The sequence below is a fragment of the Seriola dumerili genome, unplaced genomic scaffold, assembly GCF_002260705.1.
Source record: "Seriola dumerili isolate Sdu_G_001 unplaced genomic scaffold, Sdu_1.0 BDQW01000003.1, whole genome shotgun sequence".
NCBI classification, from domain to species: domain Eukaryota; kingdom Metazoa; phylum Chordata; class Actinopteri; order Carangiformes; family Carangidae; genus Seriola; species Seriola dumerili.
In genome coordinates this window covers 3,730,314-3,757,281 of record NW_019174258.1, presented here as the reverse complement: position 1 = coordinate 3,757,281, position 26,968 = coordinate 3,730,314, and positions in this window count along the sequence as shown.

Genomic DNA, 26,968 nt, shown 5'->3' with positions numbered 1-26,968 from the left:
ACATTACCATCAGTTTGTGTTGTTATTTTCTATAAAATAAATGGAGTATCTGTGGTACTTCAAATAAACACATGTGAAAATCAACAGGTGGTGCCAAAGCCAAACGAAGGGCAGCTACAACAAATTATCATTGTAATCTCCACAATAATACTGGTTGTCACCCTGGCCCATATCATTTCCTGTTATAGACTAACCTCGGCCCCCCATCTCAGAAAGGAAAGTTGATGTGCCCCCCACTGAAAAAAGTTTGGGGACCGCTGCTGTACAGGGTTTCTGTGTTTGTGGTAACGGTATGCATGGTTCCTATTTGTCCAACATGACTGAACTTTCTGAATTTTATGATGCATGTGGAATTATTTTCTGATAAAACGACATTTACAACACACATACACATTACATCATGTGCACATCAGATATTTCCCACACCAGTCTCATCTTGTGAGCCGGGTTGTGGTGCACCCTCTAGAAAAATCATTCTTGATTTTCAATAATCTCCCTGCAACCTATATGAAATAAATTGCACTGAAAATAGCATTCTGCAATAAAGATTTCAATGCAGTTCTATTATTAGGGTTGTGAATGTGATATTTGGGATATTTATGTATTTCAAGTCTAACAAGTGTCATTTTAAGTCAAGTAAACTCATACCAGATCAAAGGCTTTACCTTATTACCTTTTAAAAGCAGAACGTCCTGATCCACACTTTGTAGGGTTAGAGTTAGGGTTAGTATATATTTATAGTCCCAGCATCACCAAATCTGAGTACTTATATGCTTTTCAGTAATTAAACTTGGCTTCGTAATATAACCTTGTCTTGTAGATGCTCAAATCACAGATAGCTCTCTTAATAGTTCAGAACACTCAGGCCTGGACATGGCTTATTCAGATCCCATAGTCATTGATAACTTCCTGCATTTAATCAGGCTCCTGACGAAAGAAAATCTCCAACTTCATCAGGGGAGGTAAAAGTGTGTCGGATATTGTCAGCAACCACCCTCGACATGGTAGCTCACCCCATCAAACTTCTTGTTTCTCTGAATAATGTCCTGTGACAGATTCTGGAAGAAAAATACCTGTTTGCCTTCCCATGTCACTTGTCTTCTCTCTGGCTGCTCGTACCACCACCACCCAGGCTCTGAGTCTCAGGAAATGCACAAGAAGATGTCAGTCTCTGCTGCCTCATTGGCCGGTTCTGTTGGAGCGCTCAATTTCAAAATCCTTGGTTGTTTCAATATCCAGTGCATCAGAGATAGGCCTCTGCACAACCCCCTGCATATCTCGCTCTTCGGCACCGTCCATCACTCCCACTATACGGACATCATAGCGACTGCCAGTATCTTCAAGATAAATTATACTCTCCTAGAGCTGCATGATTGATTTCACAGCAGTTTCGACTTCAGTCATTTGAGTCCCTGATTTCTCAACTGTAGTCTGAACTACATCCATACCTGCTTTCCGTCCCCTCATATCACACGCAATGCCTTGTAGTGGTGATTTAATGTTAGCTAGTTCTGCTGTAGCGTCTCACTGTTATCCCGATGTTTGAGGAGCCGCCATGTCCACCAGGTCTTTGAAAGTCTTTCTATTGTTTTGACTAATCAAACCATATTGTCAAATGTTCTGTATTAAAGATATTTAAATCACTTTTTGAGGAGGGGAATGGGTTAACAGCTTAGCAGAGGATTCCCCTCTCTGACCATCTTGGGTGCTCGCTCCAACGGAAGTCTCCTCATCGTATATTTTTAAAAATTACCAGAAAGTATTATGAAAGTAAATGTACATGTGCTGCCTAGAACTGCAGAACTTTTTCTTGGCCTGAAACAGCCAGCGCTGTGGCTCTATAATTCACCTTGACCAAAGCCCAAAATAGTCATGATTAAATTTCTCCACTCAATGGCACACTAGACAGTGTTTTTCCCCCCTCTATGATATGATTTCACAGTCAGGAGAGAAAAGGAGAGTCTAATTCTCTGAGAGAGCACAAATCAACCGTTAATCACAAAATAAGCTCTTACTAGAGCAGGTAACTGACCTTTACATTTCTGTTATTATTCTACCAGCCAGACTGAATTTTAGAAAAGATTAGCATCTAACTGCTTAGCAGAGATAACCAGAGACAAGTTTTATTGGCTCTCTTAAATTGTTTTTGTGCATTAATTTAAAGATAACTCCTATAATGATTTTTGAATTATATGAAATCCATCTGTGTCTTGGAATGTGGTAAAAATGAGTTGTGAGTTGGAGACCGACCTCACCATAGTCTGCTATTGAGAAATGTTAATTGGATTTGTGAAGTCGATGGTTGAATGCCACTGGGGTCTCACTTCTTCACTTCACACTAAATTATACAGGCGACAAGGTCAGTTGGTACACTGGGTCTGGTAATTGCGGGTTTGGTGGTTCAAACGTGCTGTATGTCGAAGTGTCCTTGAGCAAGACACTGTACCCCAGTCTGCTCGAGGTGAGCAGGTCAGTGATACCAATGTTTTGTTAGGGTGAGATGTACTCTCAGGTTGGTGACCTACATCCACAGCGGCTTTAGATTTAATGAGTAACTTGCCATTATTGACTCCAGACTTACCTCAGACATTACTCAAGCTCAATTGTAAATGATCAGACCAAAGATTTCCAAGTCACCTTCACCAACACAGGGGAAAGGTCTTTCATGTTTTTGCAGCATGGCATCTGCAGGATTTGAACCACAAATTTAAGATTCCTGTAGATTAATTTGATTCAGAGTCTTTTTTGCAATTTACACAAATTATTGTGTAAATATTTTAATAAAAAACTGTCAAAGGCACCAACTGATACTACGTAGAGCTCACAATAGCACAGGTCAGTATTTTTAGCTGTTGTCTTAAGCTAATGCCTTTTCTATAGTTCATGCCATATTTCAGATTATTTATGAGGCTTACTGACCACATTCAAACTGTGCCTCAGTCTATGTAAATATATATGTTCTATGATTTTTTTTTCTGAAACAGACGGAATTTGTTTCAAGTAGTGAGACAGAATAGCTCTACACCTGCTCAACATGTTGTGTTGCTATCACACACTGGTCAAATCTATTCTGATGTCTGTTTTCCACTGATACTGATGATATATTGTGGCTAAACCAATCATAGAGAGATACTGCAACAACTTTAGTACAAGGAACCTAGTTTCAGCTAGAATCAGCATGTAGGTGTTCTACTACTTTTGTACTTCTACTTTTACACTGACTGACTGAATGGTTGTCACATCCAAGCCTGCCACTTGAATGGCATAGATTAAGGGCAGACTTGCTGCAGGTAAACTGAGGCATTTCTTTCATATAATGATGTAGTTCTGAGCAGTGGACAATTTTCCTTGCTGATCAAACAAGGGAAATGCAGCAGAGCATAGACAGAAAGACAGTGATAAAGAGAATTTTATTTATTTCAGCTTTATTTAAGAGAGCAGTAGGACATTTAATTTCAGAGGGAAACATAAAACAAATATTACTCATTAAATGAAAAACCTCACAAGGAAAAGAATGCGAGAAATAAAATGAAATATGGATAAATGGATAGAGAGAAAAAGATGCAAACTTTTGTGTCAATTTTCAGAGGACATTTGTACCTTGTTCTTTACTATGATATGATTATGACCACCTGTGTGACTCTGCTGCAGTCCATTAAAATGTTTTGCTTCCTTCATTCAAAAATATGTTTGCTTTGAACATAATCCAGACACCACAACTTGTACGTGGGAGACTATTTATTACTATACGTCTCTCCTCTCAGCATGATGTGAGGTTCCATTAAATTGACTGTAAACTGGCTCTTTGCAGCAACATATCATTAGAAAAACAATGCAAATATTTAATTAAGCGTTTGAGTCAACAAATACTCGTATATTATTCAGTGCCGTTCTTCTGCCAAACAATGTTGTTTTTCAGCTACTTTCTAAATGATAACTATGCACTAGGAGGATCTTAAAGATTGTTGATTCAGTATTCTCACTGGCTGGAGAAAAAAGAAAAAAGATGGAAGGTTTCTGTTTCTTGTTATTATGTCACAGGTGTGTGTTCATCAGGTATCTTACAACAGCTTTGGTGTGTGACTCAGTCAATGAGGACATAAACTGTGCATTTTATAACAAAAGCCCTGCAAATGTCATATGGCGCTGTGTGTACAGTCGGTGAACTCCACTGATCAAGTCATGAACAAGCTGTGAGCGCGGCCCCGGTCTGTTACTGTCTACTCTGACTGTCATTTGCAATTCTATCAAGTCCCAAAGTGACATATTCCACCTTCTGTTCATCTCAGGACAGAATCACATTAAAGTATTGTTGGTGTCCTGCAGAGAGAGATGTGTTTGTGGGTGTGTATGTGTGCAACAGCTGTAATGCTGAATAACAAGGCAGATGGCATCAGCTTCTTTGTTGTGCTTTGTTGTCTTGTTAACTCACCTCACTGTTTTCTGTTTGTCTTTCCCTCTTTCTCTCATGCCTTTGAGTTTGGAATCAGGTTTTTGTTTGTAGCATACAATGAAATGAAGTTGTTTGTTTTTTTTTAAGAATCTGGATGAATGATATCATAGGGCTTGTGATGTACACAAATAGGATATTCATGTAGCACATCCTCTAGTCAGTGTTTTGCTACCTGTATTGTTCTTTCTCTTTATTCTCTTCTCTAAGGGTTTGGGTAAATTAATTTTCATTTCAACAAATTCAAACAACAACCACAAACATTTTTTCAAATACAAACTTTTTCCACAAAGGTTACATTACTATGACATTGGCCAAATTCGAATCAAAGTTGGGCAACAAATTATGTCTGTATCAGATTAGCACTGTTGTGGAAAACATTTTTTTGTTTTCTTGGTGGTTGTCACATAAGTCCCACAAAACTCTAAAGAATTATACATAACCATCACAACTGTATTATGAAACTCCAGAGAGTTAGCAGGTCAATAGATCTTGATTTTACTTAAGTGGCATTATACAATATGATTACCAGATAAACAAATTAAACCATTAACCATTAAAAACAACTTTTTATTTAACTGTAAGTGAATTTATTCAGCCCTGACATATTGTATAAACACTCTCACCGCAGTCTGACTGTTACTCACTGACTCAATCTCTCTCATCTCTTTGTCTATCCCGCCACAGACTTTTCATACTTTCTTTGAAGTGATGGAAAAACACTGAGTACTGTTTTACTTGTCCTTTTCCTTCTGCCCTCCTTCACCCTTACTTAATTCAGTATGTCTTTCATTTTCAAAAGCAAACAAAGTATGACTTTTGTCACTGCACCAGTTACCTGCTGCAGTCATGTGAAAACCTGGTTAGAAATTATTCTTGGTTGTCATTTTCTTGACACTTCTTGAGTTTTTTACTTAGATTTTAGCTTTCAATTTAACTTTTGTTGATGCAGCTGCACAAATTACATCACCAAGATTATTCCATTTGGATAAGAACCATGGCTGGAGCAAATAATTGCAATATTCAATCAAAAACATGTACAAATATGATGCATTCTGCCCCAGACTCTTACCATGTATGTACAGTATCAAACAAAAGAACAGGCATAAAAAAAAATAATGCAGACGAGATTTAGCGTCAGTGTTGAGCCTGAATGTGCTAAATGAGGATTTTCATTGCTTATGTCTTTGGTGAAAAGTGAACTGGATGTATCAGTTTGAAAGTAATGAACATAAACATGATCATGCATCAGAAGGTGTTGGTAACATCAGAACTAATAATGGCACCTGGCATGTGTCTGGCATTGGTAGTGCTGGCTGTTCAAACATTACAGGGGCGGTGTCCGACTCTGCATGGACTGCAGGTCGGTGGAAGGGATTGGTTACTGCTGTCAGCAGCAGCGACTCTGGTTGTGCGCCAGGTCCCCAGCCGCGGCGCCAGTTGGGTCCCGTTCTTGCTCTTGGGCCCTGGCAGGTTGCCTCGGTTTGTGCCTTGGTGTTGACTTAGAACTGGTGTGGACCAGGGGACTTTGACTGTTTAAGTACATCAAAGCTGTCTTTGATTCTAAGGCTACAATACAATAATTCATTGAGTTTGGGAAGTGGCAATGACTGTATGTATTGGTAGGAAAACATTCTATTGAAAAAGAATAGCTCAGAACTGCTCATCAAAAAAATAAAAAGAAGAAATTTACATGAATTTAAGGATTTGGGACTGTGAACTTAGTTCAGTATTAAAAATGTGAACTAGTTCATTTTAATCTGTGTGAACTGAACTTTGAGCTTGCTCTTATGAAGTGTGAACTTGCGTGACACTGCCCAGCAATAATCATTCCCTTTTCAAAGCTTATAATGTTCCGTTTTTAATGCTGTGTTAAGTTGTGTGGGCGTTGTTAGTGATGTAGTTGAAACAGAGTATTTTATACTGAAATAATATTAACATTAATAATGTTTTTTTTCACCTCTATTTGCATACACAAGGGTCATGAAATATTTGAAACACCTCTCAGTATAACGGAGTCCGTGCAGTTAAGAAACGTTTACATTTTTACAGGCTCCATATTGATCATATGGATTAAAAATTGGGTTGAAATACATATTATTGAATTTAAATAATGCATGGATTCAAAGAGCCTTTACTTGACGAACTAACCAAAGAAGCAACATCAATTCATCCTTCTATTTGATCACCCACTCGCACTGTGCAGGGTCAGAGACGGCAGAAACCAATACAAATGTGCATTAGGTAAGTGGCAGGGGACAGGTCACTACTCTGTCACGCATACTGTATATATAGGCAATAACCACATGTAAAGTACAGAATGTAACACAATGTAAAGTAACAGTGTAAAGTAACACAATGTAAAGTAACAGTAACCTATATGTGTTTAAACCCTGAATAAAGTAGAGCACCCATGCAGTTGTGCAGAGGACATCCTCCAAACAGAAAAGTCTGCAGATCCTCTTGCTGTGAGGTGATAAACATTGAGCCACTGTGCTGCTGGGGAGCAATATTGGATTTAAAAAAAAAAAAAAGAAGTTTTTCTCAATTTTCAGAAATTCCACTTGGAGTTTGCTTTGTTTCAGAAAACCAAACTCACTGAGTAGAGAATTAAAAAAAAAAAGGAATTAAGAAATGGATGGTTGGGTGACAGAGAAATGATGTTCACATAGTGAATCAAGACATGGGGGTGGACAGAAGCAGAGAGGAATGAAAAACAGATTGGGGAAGGAGACTGAATAGACTGACAGATGAGAAGGAGAGAGAGATAATGAGGCTAAGGGAGAGAGACAAGAGAGAGGAGTTGTGCCAGCAAACAGAAAATCAAATGGGGAAAATGAAAAAACGAAGCAAGAATTGAAAGGATGAAGGGAGAGGAGGAGGAATTAAGGGCAGGTGATAAGAAATGGACAAGAGGACTAATTGAAAGCAAGTGAGGGAGAAAAGTATGGACTTGGGTTAGTGGAAGGTGTTTGAGAGACAAAGACTATGTGAGAGGGAGATAGGATAGCAAAACAAATTAAGAGAGGAGGGCTAAAAGGAATGGGAGGCTGAAAGAGTGACAGAATGAAAGAGTGAAATCAGATGGAAAGGCCTCTGTTGTTCATCCAGGCTGAAAGTTGAATCACAGTTTACAAGCTTCTGGCTTCAGACAACCGTGTTTTGTATGTGCGTGTGTGTTTTTCCATTAGGCAGTGATACAGGAACAGAGGCATCGTACCATATGCTCATATCGTTCTATCTTGTACTGGAGTGGAGTGCAGCCAAATCCACGTTATTCTTGGCCTATATTTAAAGTGCCTGTTATTGTATTCTTGAAGAACTGTGTGTGAAGGTAACACCTCACTGACAATGGTACCTAACAAACAGTTTTGATATCATTTTTGCAAGGGAATCAAGTCAATACAACATGTCCTGTTACTGTAAGAGTAGAACACACAATCCATGCTGCTATGATGATGAAATGTATGTGGAAGGACACTGTAGAGGAGGTTTGTGGTCTGTTGCAGGTTTTAATTATTTGAGGACCTCTTTGTATCACATAATTCATGTCTGACCACTTGCAGTCACCTGATATGGCGGTTGCATTTGCAAACAATCTCATCTGTCATAATGATTCTCCCAGAAAAGCACACTGAGGTGTCAGGGAATGATATATAGGATAGGGCACAGGTCCACTATACAAAGGTTGGCATTCCTGCCAGACACAGCAACCACACAATAGGTATTTTTAGTGGATGCTGAGGCAGGAGCGCATGCACCGTGCGATGGCCCAGAAGCCATCTCCTCTCCACCAAAGGCAGCACAACATCTGTAAGGTGAGATGTATGACATCAGGTTTCAGAGCTATGATCCAATTTATTTAGGCAATGAAAGCTCATAAAGAAACCAGACGGAAGAGATGGGAACCAGATTTAGATGTTTTGCAGGATAATGTTATTCAAGTTTATTTATTCAGTTGAACTATAAGCTTAGTATAAGCGGGAAACATTACACCGACTGACAAGATTTTCCAGTCTCAGCCATTCAATTCACCTGCAGATTATTTGTGGAATACCAAATTCATATTCATAGTATCTCAACAGCCTCTCTCTCCTCCGCAGTTGGTGGCTGGTCCTCTTTTTCTTTGCTGCACAAATTGAAGAACAGACAATACTGAAATCCACGAGCTGCAGTCCAATGTTGAAATACTGAAAAATATTACAATAATAATAATTATTATAATAATATGTAAAAAAAAAAAAAAAATCTGCAAGTCTTACTGTGACTGATTTGGGGACCAACATGTGGGCAAAAAGTAGATAAACTGAAAAAGGATGTTATTTACTCCACTGCTAACAGTGAGCGGTTTCTTTACAACAGACTTCACCCCTGTTATTCTTCTGTTCTTGCTCTCTCCAAGATAAAACGGTCAGTATGAAGACAAATGACGTGATGAAGACATGATGAACGATGGAGATAACTGGCTGATGATAAAGATGACAGAAGGATGAAACGTGGCTTGAGGGAAAGTTCGGTCAAGGTCTTTTGTGCGATTTTATTTTTGGGAAGCAAAGGCGCAGGTGCAAAGTGCAGTCAACCGCAGAGATCACACAGGGCATGGTGTCCATGTCTGGTATTGCTGAAGCCAGGGGCATGTGGTTCACCTGCGATGCAGTCAGAAACTAAGAGGGATTTTGAGGAATAACGTTGTAAGTGGGTGTGTGACTGTAGGGACTGGCATTAATCCATCTCCTCTCACTTCTTTAAAAGCAGTGCACTCCTCACTGTCAGGTAATGACTGTTTAGTAAAGAGCAAGAGTCTCTTTTTAAGTACGTTTTACTTTTCCTGAAGAATTTATGATCAAACTGAACAAGCAAGCGTAATGTACATAAATCATATGTAAAAGGGCTTTAATAGTTGGTGTTTTTGGCACAACTAAAGTTATAAAAATAGTACAGACTGTGAGCTTTGAGTTGTACACCGTTGGGCTGGTCTGAACAGGCCAAAAGCACAAACTCATGTCCTGGTCATCCTCCCAGCCAGAACTAGTGCCCACCTTCCTTCAGGGACTCACGCTACTGTGCTTCTTCTCCTTCTTTGGAAATGTTAATTTCTGCAAGACAAAGAACAGTTTGTCCCTGATAGACATAACACCCATAAGATTTCCTATAATTTTACATAACATAAAATCACCCTGTAATTATAGATAGTTTTGCTACAATTGGCACAGATCAGCTACAGTAAAGTGGCAGGGGCATTTTCTGTATTTTCTGTCAGCAGTGATTAAGGTTGTACCTACCCGTTTCATTTCTGCATCCTCAAAGAGTTCTTGAGTGGAGTCTTGCTGGATTAGCAGGCATTCAGGTTGAAAACAACCCTGTGATAAGGTGCCAGTGAGTAGATGATCCAGGAAGTCTAGTTTGAGTGTCACACACACACACACACACACACACACACACACACACACACACACACACACAAACAAAAATATCTGGTTTTGCAGTTGTCAATTTGTTTCTCAAATGCAGCTTTTGTTTTTTCTTTTTTTACAGTACATTTTTGGCATTTGTCCTGTGAAATGCTGCTATGTTATGCCCTTCCATATTTTTTCTTGAATTCCGCTTTGAAGCTATGTAATGATCAGATTTAGTTCACTCGTAAATAGCATCAGTCTCCAACTTTCATAAACACACACACACACACACACACACACACACACACACACACACACACACACACACAGAGCCCTGCAGTCACCAGCTCTGACATCTTCATCCTGGCTGTTTCTGTAAATCATCAAGCCAGCCTTCATTTATACATCTTTTATCTCTGTGGTGTCAGTGTATGATGTGTGTGTGGCATACACATAAATACATTTGTTACTATGACAATCAAAACGAACACAGAAAAACAGTGGATGACTTTGTGAAATATATGACATCATATGATTTATGCTCTGTATATTTGTGCTTGAGAGGACAGAAAAAGGGTGAGGATGTGATAAGTGTATTATGTGTCAGTTTTAGCTTCATAGATGTCAGTCATTCTTGCTTATGTGAGTATTTTGTACTCTAAGTGTAGCAGCTGATGCAGCTGTGTGCCACAATGATTGGAGGCAACAAAGTGTTCAGGATTACCTTCTGTTAATGTCAGCTTGTAAAAATCAGACTTGATATGTGAAATGGTGAACAGAATTTTTTTTTTTATGTTTTTCCCCAATTATGTTTTTTTTTTTTTTTTTTTAAGTCGCCCTGAGCAAGGTTAGAGCCGGTTCCTCTGAAAAAGAGAGTGGGGGTGTAGATAAAATCCTAATGGTACAGTATGTATAATGTTATCTTACAAAATTGATGTGTGTGATATATTCGACAAAATAACCACATGAAGTATAGTGCAAACTGAAGTGGGTCAGGTCAAGTCAATTTTACCTACACAGCCCAATATTACAAATGCGGGCCCCTTCAGTGTTATGGGGCGAATAATCAGAAGGTCGATGGTTTGATCTGTCCGTAGGTTGAAGTGTCCTTTGGCAAGATACTGAACCCTAAATTTCCCTAGATGATATACCATGGACCCGATGAGTATGTGTGTTAGAAAAGCACTATGTACAAGTGCTGTAGTGTAAAACGCTTGTACAAACAGCAAATGTTTGCCCCAGATGCCCCTACCAAGTAAGCTATGCTGACAGGTGACTAATTCATATTGTCTCATCATGGTATAAATACTGTGTATATGGTGATATCGCCCAAAGAGCATCACTTTTCTGTCCATTCTCCTACAATTAAAAGAGTTAAATATAGATCCATGTTCCATGACACAGGTTTGAATCCCGCAGATACATATCACCACTTCTTTACTTTTTGTCTCCCTGTCTTAGACTCTCACCCTGTTTCTCTTGGATAGCAATAAAATGAATGAGCTGTGTTCTGCTAACTGTCTTTCACAGTGTAATTCAATCTGTGTGTCGTCCAATTACAGTAATGTGTAATCTGATTTCACCTACAATAAGACATGATCTGATTACACCTTGGGAGTCATAAACTTATTTTTACAGTAATGCAACACCTGGGAAGCGTGTGTGTGTGTGTGTGTGTGTGTGTGTGTGTGTGTGTGTGTGTGTGTGTGTGTGTGTGTGTGTGTGTGTGTGTGTGTGTGTGTGTGAGAGAAAGAGACAGGTATTACAAACAGAGAGACAGGCATTAAGAGGGAGAGGGGTGTATACAGAGAAGCATACAAGAGACTTTTTGTACTTGTGGAAGAGAACTTGATTACTTTCATTGGACCTGACCTCCCAAACAAATCCAATATAACTGTCTGCTAGCTACTTACACGGCAATCCCAGTGGTGTATGTGCGTGTGATCGTGTCTGTACATGTGTTTGTGAGTGTGTGCACGCGCATGTGTATTTTTCTTTTGATGTCTTTGTTGTATGTGTCTGTGTATGTCCATCTGTTCGTGTTTGTTTGTGTGTGTGTTTTTCTTTGTCTGCCTAACAGTGTGTGTCTATTCAGTTAGTAGCCAGTAGGTCAAAGCGTGGGTCAAGGTGACTTAGTGAATCAAAACAAGCTAATTAGCTGCTAACCTAATTAACTTGTCTAACAACGCAGGTAAAGAAAAAAAAAGGAAAAGAAAGAAGAAAAAAAAAAAGCCAACATTCACCCCTCCCTCTGCCTCCCTCCTCCCATTCCTTAATGAAATATGTGTCTCCTCTCTCTCCTTTCTTCTCCTTATCATAATCAGTCTCTTCTGGGCATAAACTCAGAGTTTAACCTCCTCAAAGTCAATTTACCTTCCTCCCTCACTCTCTCTCCTCTTTACCGCTCTGTTTTCTCTTTATTCCTGTCCTCAGCCTACCTCCATATTTCTCTGTCTCACTTTTTCTTTTCAGTCTCTTGTCTCCAATGGAACGTCCACTGCCCTCTGTCACTCAGCATGGGGAGCTTTTTTCCTCTGGGAGGTCCAAGTGGAGGTGATACGCCGCTACATCTCTACTACTTTTCCCCTATAATTCTGTGCCTATGCAATTATATTAATGACACATTACTGACCAAACAACAAAAAATGTATTAGTACTATTGGTTTAATAGTAGGAAAACAGTAGCTTTTGCACCCCTGAAACATTTCACAATTCTGGATTAGCTTGCTCTCAAAACTCCATCTGCTGAGGAAGATTGCATGATACAAACAGATTCAAACCTCCAGAGCCGCTTTGTTTTGGGAACCACTCTTTCCAAGGTCAACAATGACATTTTCAGCTCAAAAAAAAGACTTGAGCTCTTACAATGCTGCCCTCATGTATTGTGGAAGTTTAACTTGTAGGCTGATTAGTGTTTAGTGTTGATAGGTTTTATGTAGAGCTTAAATGAGAAGTCAATTTATCGATTTGTTGTTCAACAGAAAACTAATTGGCAACTATCATCATAACTGATTAATTAATTAATGGAAAAGTCATTTTTAAGTAAAACACCAAACATTTAATGGCTCCAATTTCTTAAAAGTGAGTATTAGCTTATTTTGTTTTCTTCATCACAGTAAATTGAGCATATTTGGATTCTGGACCATTGGTTGGATAAACATTCATCCATCATCAAAATTTGACAATGGACTTTTTTGATGGACATTTTCACTGTTTTGTGATGTGATTTTTTAAACAATTCATCAATTAATTGAGAAAATAATTGAGAGATGAATCGATTATAAATATAATTTTCAAATTGCATCCTTAATGTTAAGTTCTTTCCATAGTTTTGTCATTAAGAGATGTAAGTAGGACTGGTTTCTTCTCTTCTGCTGTGATAGCAAACACAATACCTTTTGTTTTTAGAACTTTTGGTGCAACAAAATAAGCTGGTGTAACGTCAGCTTGGGTATTTTCCACTACTGACTTTCTTTGATTAATCTTGAAAATAATAGATTAATCACTACTGGAAAATAATTGATAGTCACATCTGTAGTAACAGTTATATTTAGTGCAGTAGAGTGTTGCAGCAAAATACTATAGAGCGAAGTCAAACGCAATAAAGCAAAGTAATCCAAGCAAAAGAAATGTAGACGCAGAGATCAGAACAGAGGCTGGCAATAGAGTCAAACAGTTTAAAATCAATTATATCGGCATTATGATAGAACTGCAGACACATACAACAACACAGCATCTTTCAACATCTCTACTGTAAATGCCTTAACCACAAGGAGGGAGAGAGGGAAGAAGACAGGGAGGGAGGCAGAGTGTCTGCAAAGTTTTAATTCAAAAAATTTGATTTTGATGTTTGAGCTTCTTCTAAGTCATGGAGCTGCAGCATGCAATCAAAACTCAGTCAACAGTCAAAGGGTAGCCTTTTATTATTAGATAGATTATATGTAGTATTTTACTTATTTATTTTGAAATATTACGTAAACGTTTGAGAGGGAGAAGGGAGGACAAAAGACAAGTGTGCAGAAAAAAGAAGAGAGAGAGTGTGGGATAAAGAGAGAGAGGGTGAGACAGTGTGGCTCATGCTTAAATGAATTCCAGTCAGATGTGCCAATATAAGAACGGTTCATTGTGGATTCCACTGAGCATTAAAAGATATTGGAGATCTCGTAAATATATGTGCTGTGCTACACTACTTTTCGCCAGTGAACCTGAGGTGGACATGAATTATGTGAACACATTACACCTCGAATTTACAACCCAACAGGTGTGCGTTGATATTGGATGATTTTGTAAAACCCAAGAATATAGCCTCTGTCAATGTTTTTTCATGTTCAGTGCCAAAGTTGTCTTTCATCTACAATATCTGAATATAGTAACTATGACTGCAAGGGAAAGATTGTAGTCATAGCTAACAAACCATAGTTAAAGGTGCCCTGTGGCGTTTTCTATCAACTCTGATCACATGATCAAATGTTAGACCGTCTATGAATAGTTTCATCATGTTAAGAATATGACGCAGTGGCCAAATATCAAGCTGTTAGACGATAGCATGAATGTAGAAAGTTGTAATTACCGTGGTGTTAAGCAGCACGGATGAATGAACACAAGTAGTCTGTGTTTTGAATTAAATATTTTCCTTACTTGTGTTGAGCAAGTTCAGTGCAGGCAGAGGTCAAGATCAGCTGAAAAGCTAGGCTATGAAAACATAGCTAACCAGGCTTTATTTCCAGCAGCACTGTGGATGAAGCACAGAGTGTAGCAGGCTGGTTTTGTCATGTTTCTTTGTAAATACATCACAAATAAAGAAACTTTCAGAAGAGTGACTGATGAATGAAAGGATGTTTTCTGACTTTTCATCTTAACTTATTAACTATTTAATTCACTGTGCTGCTCAAAGGCTGCCGACCGCAACTGGACACTTTTAAGGTGTTATTCATTGCATGATTGACATGCATTGAGCAAAATCAATCAATACACCTTAAATGTCAATATGACGACATTGACCATTTCATTTGTTTTTATTAGCTCTCTTGCGACATACGCTTCAATGATGATTGGATCTTCAAGTTCTTAAAGATGAATTAAGCCTATATAGCATATAACATGGGTCTTATCAAGCTCTTTTTCCCCTTGAGGTTATAAAATCCGAAATTTGCCCAAACGCTGCCTTTAATGAAGATGGGGCAGGTTGAATGACTTTTTCCTTTACTTTTTCCATTGCTCACACCGCACTTTCTTCTTGCTCACACCGAGGAGTGTCTGTGCAGAAACATGGACATGGTGCCATCTATAGGATTGGCGAGCTGAACTCCTGTCAAAAAAAAAAGAAAAAAAGAAAAGTAAACCACCGCTATTACAAGACTGAAATGTATGAATCAACTTTTTGGAATTTATGAATTGATTTTGAATCAGTAGAGATAGAATCACGATTCCTAATGTGAACTGATTTTTTTGCACACCTCTAGTACTGTATGTGTATGTGTCACACGATGTTGCGGTTATAAAATCAGGATTTTAGCAGTGCAGAGCAGCAGCTTGGAAATGGCTTGGAATTTAAGATGTTGTCTTAATGGGCCAAGTCTGTCAACAGAAACAGAAAAACATGAAAATAAGCTTTAAGGAAATTCTGCTGTATTAAAACACTGTATATGTGAGCACAGAAAGTAGGAGACAAGCTGATAAAGGGCTGAAACCAACTGACAATAGGCAGAATGCAAATGTTCCACAACAGTTTTCACCTACATCCTCAATTTCTCACATGAGCATACCAGTCCAGCCATATATTAGGCTTTGACCTGGCCTTGTTAATTGTCATCTATGGATATCAGACTTACAGCTTTTTAGGCCATGAAGGCAGAGACACACCAGTCATGTTTTAAACACTCATGGTTACCTCTGAGGCTGACCTGCTTTGAACAAATGGTTTAATTTAGAAGGCTTTCATACTTCATGCACACGGGCCATTAGTCCAACCCAGCAGGGACCTTTACAGGCCCCTACTAAATGTTTGATAATTAGCTGAGGAGGTATGAAAGAAATGCGAACAAAACTACACACCTAATAATTTGAAATACTTTCCAGGAAATATGGATTGCTATTGATTACATCATCAAAAAGTCAATGAAAAGAAGAAGATTCACTTTTTGTTTTTTAACTGTTTTCCCGCCTGTGGAGACTTCATCGTGCCTTCAAGTGAATGTCAAGTCAGTGTATGTAAGCTTCACATGCTTCTAACCAGCTGTGAACTTGTACTACAACCCCATCACCATCATGCACACATAAGCACACACTCCATGACTAATGCTTTGGAGCACTGCTCTTATCCATACTATGAAAACATACCTCTTATCTTTCCACTGAAAGCCACTTTGTATGACCTTGTGTATCATTACACTAGGGACTTCTTTCCCATTGACTGTCCCTTTCTTATGAGAGTATAGATTACTTTCTAATAAATAGAAAAAGATCAGAGGGGAACATGATTGTGGTGGGCTCCAAAGGAGGTTAAGGAGGTTACTTGGCCATGTCTCATATTGATCACTATGATGGTGTATCGACCCATGTTAGATTATAAATTTTAATTTGCTAGAAGACTGTTTCCAGCTCCATTATAACCCAGGTCTACTAATCTTGCTTTGTTAGTCCTATTTTATTTATGGGTGGCACAAACAATGAGATAATCATTGCTCAGTGAAAACAATCAAGATGAATATTTTGTGTTTACTTGTCAGCATGACTCTGCTGGAACAATGAAAACCTTCAAAGCAATTCTCCTTTGTATTGAATCGTTTTCATGTTGAATTTAGTTGATTTGATGACACAGTGGTATTTTTCTTTTTAAAATTAGATTATCATGATGCAGTGAGGCCAAAAGTGTCCAATATACAATATCAGCTAGTTGGATCGAGCAGCGTTCTTAATTTGCTGATAGGCAGAAAATGTTCTTTTATAATGAGTGTAAGATGATTCAAGTAATTTATCTAGCAAGATGGTAAGGCTTTAATAGTTCCAGTTTCACACATGAAGGAATTTGGTACTTTTGTCTGTTTTATATAATTTTACATTAAATACATTTGGATTTTGAAGTGTTTTCAGAGAAAGTATATTATTTAAGGATGTCACCTTGAGCACTGGGAAATCGTGAGGAGAAATGTGTGGATTAAAATGAATGATGTAATGAAATGATTTGACAAATTAATAAATATTTTAAAAATAACTGGTCTGTAGTTAGTAGTTAATAGTTGCAACCCCTGACTGCAGACATCAGTAAACATGAGCAAACTAATGCATAAACATAGATGCAAACACAAAGATGAGAACAGAAGCTAGAAGACACTACTTACTGTGTACTGTGTGTGGAAGAATAGAGGTTGCCACGATCACTTTCCATGGCAATCATGCATTCACATGGAAGAAGATAACACTAATGTTCAGAGCTGTTGTGCTTTTGACTGCACAAATGGATTCAAATTCTGGCATTTGTTTTTATGGATGGTATAGTATAGAAAGCAATGTGAAACAATCCAATCCAGGCGTGTCTCACTTTTGTTTGCTGTGGAGCTACATGTGTCAGGAAACATGATTTCTACCTATTCAGATCTGTCAAGTGTTGGTTTGTTTTGCCACTCAGTCATGATGAAAAGGTGACATGACCTTCCTTACACATATAATTTGACGCTATATAAATGAAATTGACTTGACTTGACATACAATTGAGTGTATGTAATGTTATGTAGGAGAAGTCTGAAGTCATACTGTATGTCACTAAATACAAGTATGAAGCACAATTAATGATGCAAACACAGTCATACGTTGTAAACCATTCCTCTTGTATTGTGTCACAGTATTTAACTGATGTTAGGTTGGTTGAGATTGGAGGAGTAGAAGAGTGTGTTCATACACAGACTCTTAATTACTCTCTTGACAGTGATATTATCTAAGATGAAAGTGCCATCATGAACATACCAGAATTTTGTTTTGTGTTTTAGCATCTCATCAACAAGTCTCTAAAGGGTCATCACATCATCTTTCCATCAGCGTTTTTGTCTTTGCTATTCTTCTCTCTAACTCTCATGACACTTCTCCCCTTTTACCTCTCTCTATAGCCACGTTTCCACCAAAAAGTAGCTGGAACTTTTCTTCAGGAACTTAAAGGTTCCTGTCGTCCATTGTTGTCTGTGATTCCACTGCAGCCTAAAGTCCCGGGAAGATTATGCAAAATTATTACTTGGCATTACATTATTCGCAGCACTTTGAGGACATAACATACATAAAAATACGGGACAAATTACATCCCGTATATATTCAATACAGGACGCAGCATTTTATTTTCAAATATGGGACGATCCCATATTATACGTGATGGGTGGCAACCCTAGCCACTCCGGTTGTTGTAGTCCTTTATTTTTTTTGTCCTGTTTCAGTTTTTTTACTTTCTTCCAGACCTGTTTCGCGGTTTGGAAAATGTGTTTCCTTTGCTGCATTTCTTATCTGCCAAAAACAAAGCTTGGCCATGCCGAGTTGTGACTAATTTTTTTTAGAATGACTTCAAACAACTGACGTGTCTTTACTGTTAACATTTCATTCTACATTCAGATGCTGTGCCGCTTTTATATGAAGTTCGTTTATGAGGTCTGTGTTCATGAAAGGGAGCTTATCTCTATCACTCAGCCTCTTCTTCCAAAACATTAGATACTCGTTTGAAGGTTTTGTTTATGACAGCCATAGCAGCAGAAGAAAAGCTAGCATGAGCAACCACAGAAATTTAAACATGATCATCAGAAAATACATGGAAAAAGACATCACTGTATGTTACCCATGCTGACTAATAGGTGATCTGAAGGATTTTCAGAGCATAAACGTCACAGTGGTGACAGCTTATCACCAAATATTATGCCAAAAGAGAAAAACACTCAGGGATTACCATGCTTAGGTAAATAAATTCCACTTCTATCAGAGAGACATGCTGCAGGACAGGTAGACAGGTGATCAAATAGACAGTCAGACAGGCATATGCCCTGCTCAATACAAATTGAATGTGTGCAACCTCTGCAGAGGGTCAATATCCTCAAATTCATTGGAAATTAACTTATTAATGAGGTGTGTGTGTGTGTGTGTGTGTGTGTGTGTGGGTGTGTGTGTGTGTGTGTGTGTGTGTGTGTGGGTGTGTGTGTGTGTGTGTGTGTGTGTGTGTGGGTGTGTGTGTGTGTGTGTGTGTGTGTGTGTGGGTGTGTGTGTGTGTTTGTGTGTGTGTTGGGGTTATGAGGTGGGTGAGTATTAGAAACACAGGAGTGAAAGAAGAGGCACCCATGGAAATGAAAAAAAAAACAGACAGAAAGGAGAGATTGAGGGAGAACTTAACAGTTGCATGTAGAGGTGTTGGAGGGGAAGAACTGGAGATGGACAGAATACAGCAAAAAAAAAAAAGGAATATGAGGAGAGAGAGGGAGACGGAAACCAAGACAAGTGAGTGACAGAGATCAATAGAGAGAAGTGGGCAGTGTAGAGGACGAGTGAGAGAAGCTGAAGAGATGAAAGACCATCTGCTGATCTGCTCCCCAATTGAAATTGAAATTGATCTTGTGAAGACAAATGTGTGTCTGTGTGTGTCAGTGGCTGTCATGTCAAGCATATAGGTGCATGGTTGTGTATACCTGTTTAAACTTTGTGTAGTGTGTGTCTGTGTTCATGCAAGCATATTAGAGAGAGAGAGTCAGGTCATCAGGCTGATCGACTAAAACAGGAAGACACTTAGTGAGTTCGGTCAGATACTGTTTAATAAGGGTCAAATATTTTCAGACGGCTGTTACTGCTGGGTCACATAATATTTGACTGGGTTAAACTCAAACATTTTTTCTTTTTTAATCTCTGGCTGAACTTAATTTGCTCTGATGTAACTGTAAAAGGAAGAAAAAGAACTTTAACCGGGTCCCCATCTGCATGTTGAAATCAAACCCTTTCCTTGTGCCGTTTCTTTGTACCATTCTGTCTTTAGTGCATTGATTGGGTTTGTGTTTATGTGAGTATATGTGTTGCATAAAGATAATATTGTAATTATAATAGTAAATCAAATCAAAATCCTCCATCCTCTGCAGGGTTTAAGGTATTCTATTTCAAAGATGGTACAATTGCCTTGATTATAAAAGAAATCAGTAGGGGCATTGAAAATGTACTCGAGGTATTCGTGGACATAAATTGCTTTCCACAACACAGAGCACCTGGTGTTTTCAAAGCCAGTATACTTTTATAGACAGATGTTTATTTCACAAAGTGAATTATTCTTTGAGTAATTATATATAGATCTACTCTAAAACACCTGTGTTCACTTTTCCTGGAATTTATGAAACATGTAGTAAGATACATTCTTTTCATCTGTCAGCAATCTATGAACCAGATGTGGATATATTTTCGCTGCTGTTATATGGGAAACAAATGTATGTCTATGTTGACTATTTAGTTTTCATGTTAGACCTCAAATGGTCCCAGGTCGCTCAGGTACATTATATTCGTGATTTACTCCACCTTTACCCAGTCCCTGTCACCTATAATGTCTTTTTTTTTTTTTTTTTTTGTCCTACAAGTTTTTCTGATGATTGTCTGTGATATTTTGTATAGTGGCCAATAGTCTTTATTTATCTGATGTGGCAGAAAGGTTTTGACCAGATTTAGTGCGGCATCCCAGCATCCTGCATTGGCCATATAGAGTCCTACAATGTTGTTCTTGCATTTCCTCAGTTTTATTAGTTTTCAACTATTGTAAAAGTTCAGATAATTGCTTAAGCTCGACAGTGCCTTTGTTGGAGATGACACACATTACACAGGACAAGACACTTAATTACACAGGACATAACCCAGCATATGACTACATAAAGTGACCCTGCTCCTACTGTTAATCTTTGGATTTCTTATAATTAAAATACAAACTGGAATTGGACTGTGACTTGCACAGGTACTAAATGCTATGTGTCCACCAGTCAAATGGCTGGCTCACCTTATAGGCACGCAAGTACACTTGACATACTGTACATGAAGAGCTGGATATTAATCTTGCCCTTATTGACTTTTGAGTTATAATTCTCCCCAAGGATGCCAGGATCCTTTCATGTACAAAGGAGGCATTCATCACAAGTGGTATCACCAGTATTCTGTGTGTAATTCAGCCACAGAATAATGTTTCCTGCATCATAGGTGATACAGGGACATGGTTACTCTGCCCAGCTCAACCTCATTTACTCTCTGTCCTAAACTCAGGCGGGATACAATAAACACTATGTAGCACCTCAGTTAAACAGGGATGTAACTTGAAACTAGTCTGAGGAGCGGAAGCATACAACCATGTGGCGGTAATTGTAGTTTCATCATTAAAACACAAGAATCATAACATAACAAGAAAACATTTATATTTATGTATATTCAATCTGTTCACTGCCAACCCAAGATGTTCATACTGAACCTACCTGCAAAACATTTACTGTTAATCTTTTCATTAGTTTTTTGTGCAATATTGACTTTTCGGAAATAAATGTTTAAGATTTATGTGGTTATGTTTTGGCAACTCAAAGGATTTGGTCAAGGTCAAGGATAGATCGTGGCTTTACTTTAATATTGAAAAGGTTATTGCTTTCCACAAATCTATCCTGACTTTTTCATTATTTAACCAAGACCACAATCTTTCCACAACCTTAACTAAGCATTGTAGAAGCATAAATCCAATAACATTTGAAACAGAAATACAAACCCTGAACTACATCTGCCTCCATTATACTTTGATGTGGTATAGGAATGTCACTATTGGAATGGACAAAACATGGCTTAAAAAAATGTCATCTGGATAGCAATTAGGTTTCCTCAAAAATGTATTTGGCAAAACAAATACTACTGTACTGTATACTACCACATTAACATATTTTTTTAGCAGATGGGTTGCTCTTTTTGCTTTTCCACTATAACAGTGTCATCTCCCTTGCTATACATTTTTTAGTCTTTTCTCTGTATGTATATATTCTGTCTACTTGCCTCTTTCACTTACTGTCTGTCTCTCTATCTGAGAGAGAAGAGTGAGAGAAAGTTATTCTCATTCAGCACAGCAATTCACAGTGCAATCACAGGGAATATGCAATTAACAGGGAAAGCCTTCAGTCAATAGCACGTTGTGTGTACTCATACAGCTCACCTACCCTCTATTCTTCCCTCTCGCTCGCTCCCTCTCCTCCAACTCCTTCTCTCCATTCCTTCAGTGTCCTCTTCTCTTTTGTTGAGTACCTTCTCTACTCTCCTCCCCCACGTTAAAACTGAGATCATCATGTAAGAAGTTCTTTGCCCCCTCTCCTTGCCTCCTCATCTTGCAAATCATCTCTTGCTTAACCACATCTCATCATACCTTACCATCACTAATACCCCCTCTAACTCCCCTACATCCCTTTCCTCTTTACAAGTACCTCTCTCCCTCCCACCAGCCACTCACGCTCATATAGCTTTCATCATTATGATCACCACCTCCTCCCAATCTGTTTACTCTCTCCCCACCCCACACTCCCTTTCCTCTCTCCGTCCCTCAGTAACTCAGTGGCATCCTAATTCGCAAGTTCTTCTCTCTTGCTTTTCGACACCTATTTTCTATTTACACCCCAGTGCTGGTGCAAATGGCTCAGAACTACAAAATGTCTCAATAACCATTCAGACAACTCTCTGGATGCTGCCATGGTGACTATAAAGTCGGTCTCCCATTCATTATCAATGGAGCTGGCTCAGAGTTTGTCTCTTACTGACATCATCAAGACAGTGTTGGCTCCTTGGTTTCTAGCTTTGGGAGGGAGTCGTACATGTTCACAAATTTAACGTTTATTCCTCTCCTCCCCTTCCTTTTAATATGCTCTGTTCTACAACTCTGTTTCCCACTCCTCCTCTGACCTATTTCATAATCACTGCCTCATCAGAGGCATTACTCTTCACCTTTTCCATCATGCTTTGCTCCCCTCAGTGCTTCCCATCATACTGCAGTCTCTCAATCCTCCCTTCATCATAGTTTTCGTTTGGACTCTTTCATGGTTATTCCTTTCTTTCAATACTTCCTTGTAACCCATAATCCTACTTTCATGTCATGAATATAATTTAAAAGAAACTGGTGAATAGAACTACGAAAAATTGCTGCAAAGCCGCCCTCCCTGATAGTTACATCTACGTAAAATCCAATACTCATATTTGTACAAAGAATTCAGCAAATTCAAAACTTTTCACTTTTTACTGAACTTCTGCAAATGCGTAACACAGCAAGATTAGCTAATTTATTCAAATTGTGTGACTGCAAGGCTAGCAGTTGGGGAAACTATTTGGAGTAATAAATAATCACTCCCATGTCTCTCCCAAGCCATCATAGGACAACAATATTTTGTCAAGGGGTGCCCAATATGCACTAGGACTTAAAACCTGCTTGTTATTTTTTCTTTCAGCTAATTAAGGAGTTTATGTCACATTTAAAATCAGCAGGTGTCTACAGGTTTGATGCGTCACTATTGACTTATTTTGTTGCTGGAAAGAAGAAGGGAATGTAAAAGAGACTGAGAGCTGAGGTTCTAATCAAGAAACAAGATGTTTTTGTTCAGAACTTGCTGGAATCATCAGGGACTTCTTTTCTCTCCTCCTCATCTTCATCACATACCTTCTCTTCTCTTTTCTTCCTCCTATTGTCCTCCTCTTATCTCTTTAATTCTTCTTCAGTTCCTCTGCCAGCTTTTGTTCTTCCATGACTCTAACCTTCTCTTGTCTCATTCGTCTCTGTCTTTCCCTACCTTTTTCCTTTGTTTTTTCTCACGTCGTACTATAGCATCCTAGCTCATATTTGTCTCAAATTCTGTCTCAGCCTTTTTATTTTCCTGACTCTTCCTGTCTTTGTTGTCTCCTTTCCTTTATATTCTCTCCCCTCTTCTGTCATTTTCTCAAAAAGGCGTCATGTTTGACTCTGAACTCTCTTAGGAGAACAGGTGTGTTCTCTATTAGCTCACAGTAACACACACACACACACACAAAAACACACACACACACACACACACACACACACACACATAGAGGTGTACATACACACACCACAGAGCTCACAATTCAAGTTCAGACAGAGGGCCTTGTGTGAATGGGAAGGCACTGGAAAGCAACTTGGGTATGGTCCAGCACAGCAACTCAATTCAATTTTATTTATATAGTACATTTCATACAAACATGTAGCCCAGAGTGCTTCACAAAACTGGACTAAAATAACACACACACCCCAAAGAGATGTGCTGTAGTAAAACACTAAAATAATGAATAAAAGTAAATGGATACAATTAAATAAACACAAGGGATAAAAGTGATAAAAATCAATAAGATGTTAAAAACTGAATTTAAACCTGTAACACTGCTCTGAATTAACATACATGAATAACATGAATTAATATAAATCCAAATTAAAAAGTCAGATTATAGGTCTTTGATTTCTTTTTTTTTTGTTTTTCAAAATACCAAGAGAGCTTGCCGTTCTAATATCCAGAGGCTGTGTATTCCACAGTTTAGGGGCATAAAAACAAAAATTTGCCTCATCAGTATTTCTATGGGACACTTAAAAGAAAGGCAGTAGAGGATCTTAGTGATCTGAGCGGAATATAAAATGAAAGAAAAACTGATAAAGGGAGGAGCGAAGCCCTTAAAAGCTTTATAAACAAGTAAAAGAACTTTAAAATCTGTTCTAAAAGGTACAGGTAGCCAGTGTAGTGTCTTAAGCACAGGGGTAATATGATTTATTTTCTTTGTGTTAGTTGAGACTCTGGCTGCAGCATTTTGAAGTAGCAGTAGTTTTCTTATAGACTTTTTCGGTAATCCAGTAAAAAGGAGTTACACTAGTCTAAATGGCTAGTAAAAAGCATGAATGAGCATTTCAGCATCATTTTGAGTTTAAAAAGGTCTGATTTAAGCAATATATCTAAGATGAAGAAATAATGTTGTAATGACCTTTTAAACTGAGAGTTAAAATTGAGATCTGAGATCTAAAATCACCCCCAAATTCGAGATAGGTGTTTTAATTTGTTAATTTAAGACCTCCAATTTGAGACCTCCAATCATAGAGTTTAAATTTTCTCTTGCTGATTTTGGTCCTATTAAAAGATTGTTTGTCTTCAGTTCATTTTAAAAAAAGTTGTTACCCATCCATGTATTAATTTCAGTGAGACAGGCAATGAAAGAGAGCAGTGTGCTGGGATCATTTGGGGAAACAGAGATCAATACTCAATACTATGGTCTGTGATTCTAGAGGATCAGTTAAATAAGAATAAAATCAGGCTAAAACACAGTCAGAGAGACCTGCCCATTTCTCCAGTCCATCAATTAAAATTTTGTGGCTTACTGTGTCAAATGCAGAACTGAGGTCTAAAATAAGAACAGCCATGTTGTTACAATCTACAATCATTCTTAGCTCATTTACAATGTTTAGGAGGGCAGTCTCTGTGCTATGGTTTGCTCGAAAATCAGATTGAAACTTTTCTTGAATCTTGTTATTAGTTAAATGAGCAAGTAGTTGAGTAAAAGCTATTTTCTCTAAAAGTCGAGAAGAAGAAAAGGCAGATTACAAATGGGTCTATAATTATTCAACTCAGAGTAGTCCAGGTTGGATTTCTTTAGGGGAGGTTTGACCATTGAAATTTTAAAGTAGTTTGATGTTCTGTCCTCTCATGAATGAGACATTAAAGCTTTTTCTGTCAAGTTGAATGAATAGAATAAATACAGGCACTCACCTTGAAACCTGTACTGCTCATTAAAATCTGCTGTTTTTTCTTGACCTGTGGGGACTCCAGTTGAGTCAATTAAGGCTCTCCTCTGCTGACCCTGGCTCAGTAAGATATACTGAAGCCTACTACTTCTCTTGGGGATTCAAACACAATAAGCAAAGGTGTTGAATGTGGTAACCAGGAAATGCACTCTAATAGTGTTTTTATCATTTGGGTACCAGTTGTAAACAGATCCCACAGCCCAGGTTGCAGTCGAGCCCAGAGTACAATATAATTTGGTATAGATGATACTCGTCTGGTTTAACTGTAAAGCCTTTGAAACAACTTAACCTTTTGCACATTTTGATTTATAAACACAGTATGTCCTCACTCAGACTCCAAGATTTCCTGGAGGGAGGTTAAGTGAAGGTGCCATGACAACCACCATTATATGCTATAAAGGGACACATCAACATCACATATTTAAGGTTAAAGTTATTTTTTTTAAGGGAGAGTAGAACTGAAATGATTGGTCTATAATCAGAAAATTGATATTTCTCTGTATTCTGATAAGCGATTAATCATTTTAGTCATTCTACTCTGTAAGCACTAAGGAGAGCCTGGACTATCAGTCCACATTTGTCTGCTAATTTGTAAAGGTATCAGCAAGGCTAGGTGTTTTGGATGATCTAAAGCAATAATCGTGGAAGTATTAAACGAAGGGTTAACTATAATGAAACTAGCCAACTGAGAGGTCAGTTGTCAATGATTAATCTTCTTTTCCGTCTTCACTCTTCAAATGCATTAATTGACCACTGACCTTACTGTATTACATCCCCCTCACATCCCTGAATTAGTGATTACTCAAGAAGCTTACAGAGGTTCATAGGCAATGGAACATGGGTCTATAAATACATAGTTTTTTTTCTGAGCTGTTGTTAAACTGTTGTCAGGGGGTGATTATGGCATAATCAGAAAAATTCAGTTTCCTTAGCTGAGTGCTAATTTTTTATCTTGGGCAGTTAAAATAGTACTGTTTGTTTGTGTTCTCTTCATTGTTTTGCTTGATGAAACTGAGCTTAGCATACTTCTACTCAGAACGTTAACATTTTCTACCTGTACTATAAATTGTTAATTGAGACAAACTTTCATTCTGCATGTTTTGCCTGAAAGGGCACCAATGTAGAACTTAAGTTAAATAGGGGGATTAGTGTGTAAGTCAGTCAATAAATTAAATGATACATTTTTTGTGAGTGATGTGAAGTGATGATCTGAAGCAAAGGTTTTCATATCTGACTGCAATACTGAATTTTAAATGTAGTTTTTGACACCATTATTTTTATTCTGGGAAAACATCTGAATTTTTGTAATATTTGGGTTTGATGATTCTAACT